The following is an 8,069-nucleotide window of genomic DNA, read 5'->3' on the forward strand; positions in this document are numbered from 1 at the left end:
TCTGAGGAATGGGGGAGCCAGGCTGCTCAGAGAGGGTATGTTCTGAGCCAGAGAACACACGGAGACTGGCCATCTGCAGCACGGGAGGGGCAGGGGAAGGCGGTGCCCCGCAGGCGTCTGTCCAGGTCAGGACCCTCCACATCCGTCCCGTGAGTTCCGCGGCTTCTCCCTCCCCCACCACAGCGCTGCCGGCGGCGGCCCCTCCTCTCCCGCCTTCTGACTGCCAGCTCCGCCGGCAGAGCCCCCAGACCCCAGCTGCAGTGCTTTTACAGCTTTGACCATCCGCGCAGCGCCCCTGCTCTCCCTCCTCCGCCTTCTACTCTCTCCTCCTCCCCCACCTCCGTCTTTCCCCCTCTCTCTATCCTCTCTCCTCCATCCTCTCCCCCTCCTCCTCTTCATCTTTCTCCCTCTCTTCTCCCCCTCTCCATCCTCTCCCCTCCTCCCCTGCGTCTCCCCCCTCCTCCCCCCTCCTCCCTCCTCCCTCTCTCCCCCCTCCCGCCTCCCTCCCCCCTCCTCCTTCCCGAGCTCTCCCTCCCTCCTCCCTCTCTCCGGGGGAAGAAAGGTCACCGTGCAGCTGATTACTCAGAGCTCAGTTGCTGTAGCAACCGGCGAGGGAAGTGGGACAGGCTGGCTTTGAGGACGCGTGAGGTCGGCCGCGGGCGGCTGGAGCCGGCGCGGGCCCCGGCGCTCCTGCGAGAGGGAGGCTGCCGGCGCCCAGCTCCTCGGCCGCCGCGGGCCGGCTCCGGGGTTTCATTTTTAATGAAGAATTCCTGCTACCCTCTAGTACCCCTCCCCGGCCCCCTGCCCCCCTCCCCGGGGTCTGGAGGGGAGCTTCGCCCCTCCTCGGGTGGGCTGCTTCTCTCTCTCTCTGGATGCCCGGCTCTGCCTCCCTGTCTGTCTCTCCCGCTCTGACACAGGCTCTGATGGCTTCTTTCTTCCTCCTCCTCTCGCACAGCTCAAAGGGACAAGCTCCTTCGCTGCAGACGGGTGCACAGAAACCAGCATTCACACACACACACACACACACACACACGCATGCATGCCACTTTCTCACCAGCTTGGTAAGGAGCCCAAGAAAGCCCTGGGCACCACCCCTGGAGCCCCCGGGATGCCTTTGTCACTGGCCTGGGAGACCCCCCCCCCCCCCAGGCTTCCTCAGTGCAGCCAGAGACGAGAGGCCACAGAGGGCCTGGCCGGCTGCTTCCTGGGGCACTGGCATTCACCTGGTACCCACTGTGTGCCCAGCCGGCCCTCCCAGAGCCGCTGAGCCCCTGGGAAGGCAGCCTCTGCTCAAAGAGGAAGCCAGACCCACAGTGGGGGGGCGGCTAATGCAGCCCAGGGGAGCTGCCTGCTCCTCGTGGGGTGGGGGGGTGCATCTCAGCCCCCTGCCTTCTCTTGGCTCCTTCTCCTGCCGTTCTGTCCAGGGAGCAAGGCCGGCCCTGAGCCGGTCAGGGAGGTCCAGGGCTTGGCAGTGAGGGACACAGGCTCTGGAGCGTGGGACCCTCCTCTGCTGCTGGTGGGGGGGTAAAGTGGCTCAGCCACTATGGAAAACACCGGGCAGCTTTTAAAAAAGTGAAACGCACACTTAGCATATGACCCGGTCACTCCTCTCCTAGGCGTTTATCCCAGAGAAATGAAAACTGAGGTCCACGCTGACTTGTACCCGGATGTTCACAGCATCTTTATGGGTAATAGGAAACACTGGGAACGGCCCACGATCCCTCTCCAGGCAGTCGTGCATCCCGACAGTGGAACACTGCTCAGCAATAAGAAGAAATGAACCACTGATGCACACGACACGGAGGAACCCCATGGTTGTTATGTTGAGTGAGGGGAGCCAGGCGACGAAGAATGTGTACTGTGTGATTCCACTCAGAGAAACTTCTAGAAAGTGCGAACTAACCTATAATGAGAGAAAGCAGCTCAGTGGTTGCCTGAGGACAATGGGGCCCAGGAGGGACCACAAAGGGGCACGAGAAAACTTTCGGGGTGGTGGATATGTTTACTGTTTTGATGGTAGTAACCGTTTTATGGGTTACAGATGCCCAAACTCATCAAATTGTGCAATTTAAATATGTGCCATTACTGTGTGTCTATTACACCTGAATAAACTGAAAAAACAAATTCCTGCTCTGCCATTCACCGGCTGAGTGACCTTGGGAGGGTCACCTCACTTCTCCCAGCCTCATTTATGAGAATGGGATAATGACAGTGGCAGCTTCACAGGATGGTCATGACGATTCAGTGAGATAATGTTAGTTAATTGCTCAGCTCCATCCAGAGCAAACCACCGGTGCCCCATCCAGGGCAGAGAACCACACTGTGTGACCCACCTGCTCCTTGCCAGACTGCAAGATGTACCCTGCTTTATGTTGTCCCCCGCCCACCACTCATGCCTTGACAATGAGAATGGGAACCCCCGCTCCATGCCAGGCCTGGCCACTTCCTGGGTAAACAGAGAACTCCATCCTAACTCCATCCTCATGGGCACATACTCTGGAGCTGCAGATACATCTCTGACCATTACAACACGAGGAAGAGACGTTCCAGCAGGTGCAAAGGCCCTGTGGCTGGTGGGAGTATGGTACTTCTCAGAATCCACAGGGAGGCTCAAATGGAGGCAGCAAGAGGGGCACAGACAGGCCGGATCGTGTGACATCTTGGATCATGTGACATCTTGCAGGCCCTGCTGAGGAGTCTGCAGGCCTCCTAAGGGCCACCAAGCCCCTGCGTGTGGTTTGCTGGAGACTGGGGCGTTGGCTCCATCTCGGTGCAAATCCTGGCTCCCAGTTCACTGCCACCTTCTCTAAGGCTCAGATTCCCCATCTGGCCAATGGGGGTAACGAGCCCTCATGGGGCCTGGCCCAGAGCTCAGTGATTAGGGGATCCAAGCTGTGCCCAAGTCCCTTGTCGTGTTTGTCACACCATGTTATAATGGTCAGGCTCTGGGTAGCTTGCCCGCCTGACTCTGGGCTCCGGGGGCAGCCCCTGCAGCCCCTCCAGCCTCTGCCCTCTGAACCTTCACCCCTGGCACAGATCAAGCAGCCCATAAACGTCTAAGGAGGCAAATTGAGGCACATGGGCAGCAGGGGCAAAGCCCCTGCCCGTCCGGGGTCCACTCTCTGGCTGGAAGACAAAGAGACGCCGCTTCTGTGGGTAGGCAGGCGAGGACCCCAGGGAGTACTCAGACGGTGTTGAGACCGCCCCCTCCATGCTCAGCTTCCATTTAGAGCCTTCTCTCAAATTTAGAGCAGATAGGGGCTATTTTCTTGGTTCTCTGAGCTAGGGTTGGTTCTGGCAGTTAATTGTGAATGACTTTGACCAGCCAGGTTTTCACCTTTTACTCACCTGAGAATGAGGTCCTGGAAAGGACGAGATTCTGAAGCTGCCACGACCAGCTGCCGAGAACCATCATGGTGGGATGCAGTTGACATGAGAGATTGTGGCCCACAGGGGCCAGGCCAGGAGGGGCTCAGCCAGCCCCCACCGCATGACCAGAGAGGCGGCACGCCTGGGCCAGGTGCACAGCGAGGCCCTGCCACAGCCTGCCTGGGACTCGCTGTCCAGTGCTCTTCCCACAGGGTGGGCCAGTCTGCAGACCAGCTGCCCGATTCCTCTTCTGCCACTGAGGCTCACACGGGAGCTGCCCAGGTTTGCGCCAGGGAGAGAGAAGGAAAGCGCTACTCTGAGACCCCACAGCAGCATCTGCCAGGAAGGAGGGCCCTGGCCTCTGAGTGGCTCGTGTTCCCATGCCCCCTTCGAGGCTCCCTTCCCAAAGAGGGTGGAAGTGTGGCAGCCTTTCCCTGGGACTCAGCCCCATTCAATCACCAAGGGCAGGACAGCATCGGGGCTGAAGTCAGGCAAACAGCATTCAATCCTCAGCTCTGCCGCCTGCAAGCCGCGGGCCCTGGGCAAACCTCTCAGCTCCCTGTGCCTCCATTGTTTCATCTGTAAAATGGGGAGAATAACCACACACCCCCCCCTCCCCCCACAGGGCCAGAGTAAGCAGTCCACAGAGTCAGGCCGGGCATAAGCAGCTCAGCCCGCATGCCCGGCACGTGGTAAGGGCTCAGGAAGTGGCAGCCTGTGAACAGCGTCAGCAGACGGCACCGTCAGCTGGATGTGGGGCCGTGCAAGGGGATGGGCGGGCGGAGGCCTGTGTCCAGAGGCAGGGCCCTGCTTACTTTCTGACCAACGAGGTGCATCTGTCTCCCTTCATCCCTGGGCTCCCTCTATCTCCAGCCTCTACCCTGCCTCTCTGCCGGGTCCAGGGACCCCGTCCCGTGTCAGGAAGTCCACTCCAGCAAGGCCCAGCACTCCCTCGACCTCACGTAATCTTCTAGCTTGGAAGACCTTAGAGAGCGTGGCATCCAGCCTCTCCAGCTGCCCCATCTACCAGATGTGGAGCTGAGGCTCAGAAGCAAAGGCACTTACCAGAGGCCCGACTCCTAGCCTGGCGCTCCTTGAGCGGGTCCTCGGATCGCTCCTGCCGCGGCAGTTCTGGGGAGAATCCCCTTGCTGTGGGATGGCCTGTCATCCTCGGGCAGGGAGCTCCATGTGGGCAGGGACCGTGACTGTCTTGTTCACGTTATGGGCCCCACCCAGGCCTGGAACCTGTGAATGAATGAATGATGAGTGAGTGAATAAATGAATGAGGCTGGAATCCATCTGCCTCCCAGGGCAGCATCCCAGGAGAAGCCGACTTTGGCTCCAGCCTCTGTGGGGTCACCAGGCCCGGCCCAGCCCAGAGGAGAGAGGTGGCCAAGGTTGCCATCGGTTCAGAGGCTTCCAAGAGTCTGTTGACGAAAGGATCACAGGAAGCAGATGACAGAAGGGCAGGAAATGGCTGCAGGGTGGGTGGGGGCGCAGAGCCCCCCGCCCAGGCCGGGATGAAAGAGGCACAGGAAAAGGACACAGATGGATCGGCCGTGGGGGGTGGAGGATGACAGGATGTGGGCAGAGGGTCTCGGCCGCTTCCCTTGCACAGAGGATGGACTGGATGGCTTGCTCTCGCTGTAGGACCCCCCTTTCTGCTCCCCACCACCAGCATCCAGCCCCGGGCCCGGCACGCAGAGGATGATCAACAGGTATTTTCGGATTCACCGTGTGCACGACTGAACGGAAGCATTTGTCAGCTATTTCTGACCTGCCCAGAAGTCGAGGAGGGGGACAGGCAGGGGATTTTGACACAAAACCCCACTTGTTTCAAGGAGAATATTGTATTAACAGTAACTTTGACTATTATTACAGCCAGCTCTTACTGAGCAACTACTGTGTGCTCCGGCACGATATCTCTACATTATGTCCGCATTAGCTCAGTGACCTGTCACCACCTCTACAAAGTGTCCTTAGCTTCATCGTACAGATGAGGAAACTGAGGCTCAAGAAGAAGGGTCTTGCTCCCGGTCACCCAGCAAGTCAATGACAAAATTGAGATTCAAGTCAGAGTCTTTCCAAGTCTATAAACTCTGCTCTTAAATACATATTCTCAGGCTGACGGCAAAATGCCTTATCACTCATCCAGCCATGCCTTCGTTTACCCATTCATTCATCCCGCAGGCGTTTACTAGAATCCCACCCACGTCGTGCGCTGGGCACTCAGGGCAGCCGCCATGAAGGAAGTAGTCGCGGTCCCTGTGCCCCGGGACTCCTCGTCTGGAGGGCAGACTCCACCCGAACAGTTAATTCCTTGTGATTTTGGAAAGTGCAGGAAGGAGAAAGCTGGGGTGCAGAGGTGGTGTCTGTGGGGACCTGCCCAGTCCGGGGGCCTCAGAAGATGCCTACCGTGTAGACTGCAGGATGGGAGGACATCACCAGTAGGGAGTTGTGGACAGGCGGTAGACAGTCAAGGACTGTGGAAGGGATGAAAGAAAGTAACAGTCATAATCCTGATCTGAGCAGGCACGGTTCCTTGAGGCCTTTCTCTCTGCAAGCTGCTTGCATGGATTCTTTTATAATCTTTACAAAAAGAGGGAGATATGGATGCCCTTATCATCATCCATCACCATCATAATTGGGTCATCAACATCAACATCATTGGAGAGACCAGCTTACGTGGCTGCTAAGAGGCAGAGTCAGGGGCTCTCTGATGCGGGGGTCTCAGCTCCCGACCCTGTACCCAGCGAGGGCAGGAGAAGAGACCCTCCCACCCACCGGCTGGGGGTGAGCTGGACCCACGGGGATGCAGTGCTCAGTGGAGGTGCTGCCACCCACCAGTCCTCCTCGGGCTGGGAAGGGCTTCGGGTCCAGAGCGGAATGTTTCGGGAGGGGACGTTTCGGAGCTCAGATCACCTGGTGCTGCATCAGGAGGGACAGAGAGCCCTGCCTGGCCTTCTGACCAGAGTTTGAGAGGCTGGGGTCTGCAAGGTAGACCCTGGCCTCCTGCTCTGGGCTGGTGGAGGCTGCCATGCTCCATGAAGGCAGCCGTGGGGCAGGGCTGCAAGACGCCCAATGTCACCTGGCTCTCCGGTCCCCAAGCCCTGAAGACTAAGCTGCTTTTCTATGTTTTCCTTGAAGGGAGGGAGGAGGCCCAAGATGCTCCCTAGCCTGGGCCGTGGGGCCCTGAGGGGTTGAGCTGGGGGTTGCTGTCTCTCAGTGCTGCTCCTCATCACCTAGAGGACGCAAGGCAGGGATGGAGGCCCCCACGATGCAGCCAGAGCTCTCCCCGGGCTTGGGCCTCAGCAGGTCCCTGCATCCCTTGGGAAAGTTCAAACAACCCCCGTCTGTAATGCCAATGATAACAGCACATACTTCCTGAGCATCAGCCATGTACCTGGCCCTGTGCTGAGCATCTCCCCAAAGTATCTCCCTGACTCCCAGGTGGCAGAGGCTGCTGGCTATTGCCCAGTATCCATTCTGCCATCTCTCCTTCAGTAACACAACATCCCTTCCTGGGTTTTAATGAGACACATGGCTGCCAGGCTAAATACTACATCTCCCAGTCTCCCTTGCAGCTAGGTGTTGTCATGTGATCAGTTCTGGCCAATGGGACGTAAGAGAGATGAACCATGCACCTTCCACCTTGCCCTTAAAAAGAAGAGGCGTCTCCCACCTCCTGGGTTCCCCCAACACACTGAGGAAAGAATGGAGGTGGGGAGGTGGTGGCCATCTTTGGCCTTGTAGATAGGAGAGACAGAAGGGGCCTGGGCCCTGGACCAGCTCCCAGGGCAGAGCCCCCTAGACCCACACGGGAGGGAAATGAGCCCCTCTCTGCTCCACCCGCTGTTCCTTGGGTTCTGCAAGAGTGGGCGGGCGCATCATAATGAGACACTGAGCCCACGTGAGCCTGGACCCGTGAGGCCAGACTTGAACTCAGGCCCAGGGGGGTGGACTCAGAGACTGTGCTCAAAGCCGCTGGGCTGACCACGCTGCTGCGTGCAGCGGATGCTCAGAACATGGTTTTCTCGGGCGGATGGATGAGTCAATGAACGGGGCCCAGGACACCTTCTAGGGAGGATCCCGCCCTGGAAGAACCGATTTCTTCTGGGCCCTAACTGTCACTCGGTTTCCCTGGGATGAGCCGCAGCCTTACTTCTAACTCCTGTGCCCAACATTCAGAGAGGATCCTGTTGACCATGTCTTCCGGTCTCTAAGGCACCTTCATACCCCCGTCAGCATCCACCTGACCCCTTGCTGGGACATCAGCAGGGAGCAGCCGTGCTCCCTCCACTTTCAGGTGACAGCAGCATGACCTCCGCACACGTGACCTGGCCCACGGCAACCGCTCGCTCGGGTCACGTCTTCCCGTTCCTTTAGGAATGTTCATTGAGTGATGTGTCACTCCTAATAGTCTTTAAAATATCGTTTTTAAAGAGGAATCGGATGTGGGAGGGCAGCAAAAGCCCACGTGGAGGAGTCAGGAGACCCAGCGGTTGGTCAGTGGACCTGCTGGCGACCTTGACACGGCTCTCCCCCTCTCTGAAACGCGTTTCTCTGGTGTAAAATGAGGACGCTGGGTGAGATAGTCCCCTCTCCCCGTTCCCATTCCGGGTTCTGCTGCTCTGTCCCCCGGGGTTGGGAGTGGCCCGGGTCCTCGGCCCTCCACCGGCGTTTCCCAGCTCCCTTCCTGA

At 58.7% G+C, this 8,069-nt stretch overlaps 1 long non-coding RNA gene across 1 annotated transcript; it reads right to left on the reverse strand.

The window, feature by feature from the left end:
* Nucleotides 1-4,440: 4,440 nt before the first annotated feature.
* Nucleotides 4,441-7,802, reverse strand: LOC124252234 (uncharacterized). The gene is made up of 3 exons (XR_006891937.1): nucleotides 7,532-7,802; nucleotides 5,785-5,852; nucleotides 4,441-4,614 (listed from the first exon to the last, which is right to left on the reverse strand). It is a non-coding gene; the product is annotated as an uncharacterized LOC124252234 (long non-coding RNA).
* Nucleotides 7,803-8,069: the final 267 nt, after the last annotated feature.

The sequence above is a fragment of the Equus quagga genome, chromosome 1 (assembly GCF_021613505.1).
Source record: "Equus quagga isolate Etosha38 chromosome 1, UCLA_HA_Equagga_1.0, whole genome shotgun sequence".
In the NCBI taxonomy this organism is placed as follows: domain Eukaryota; kingdom Metazoa; phylum Chordata; class Mammalia; order Perissodactyla; family Equidae; genus Equus; species Equus quagga.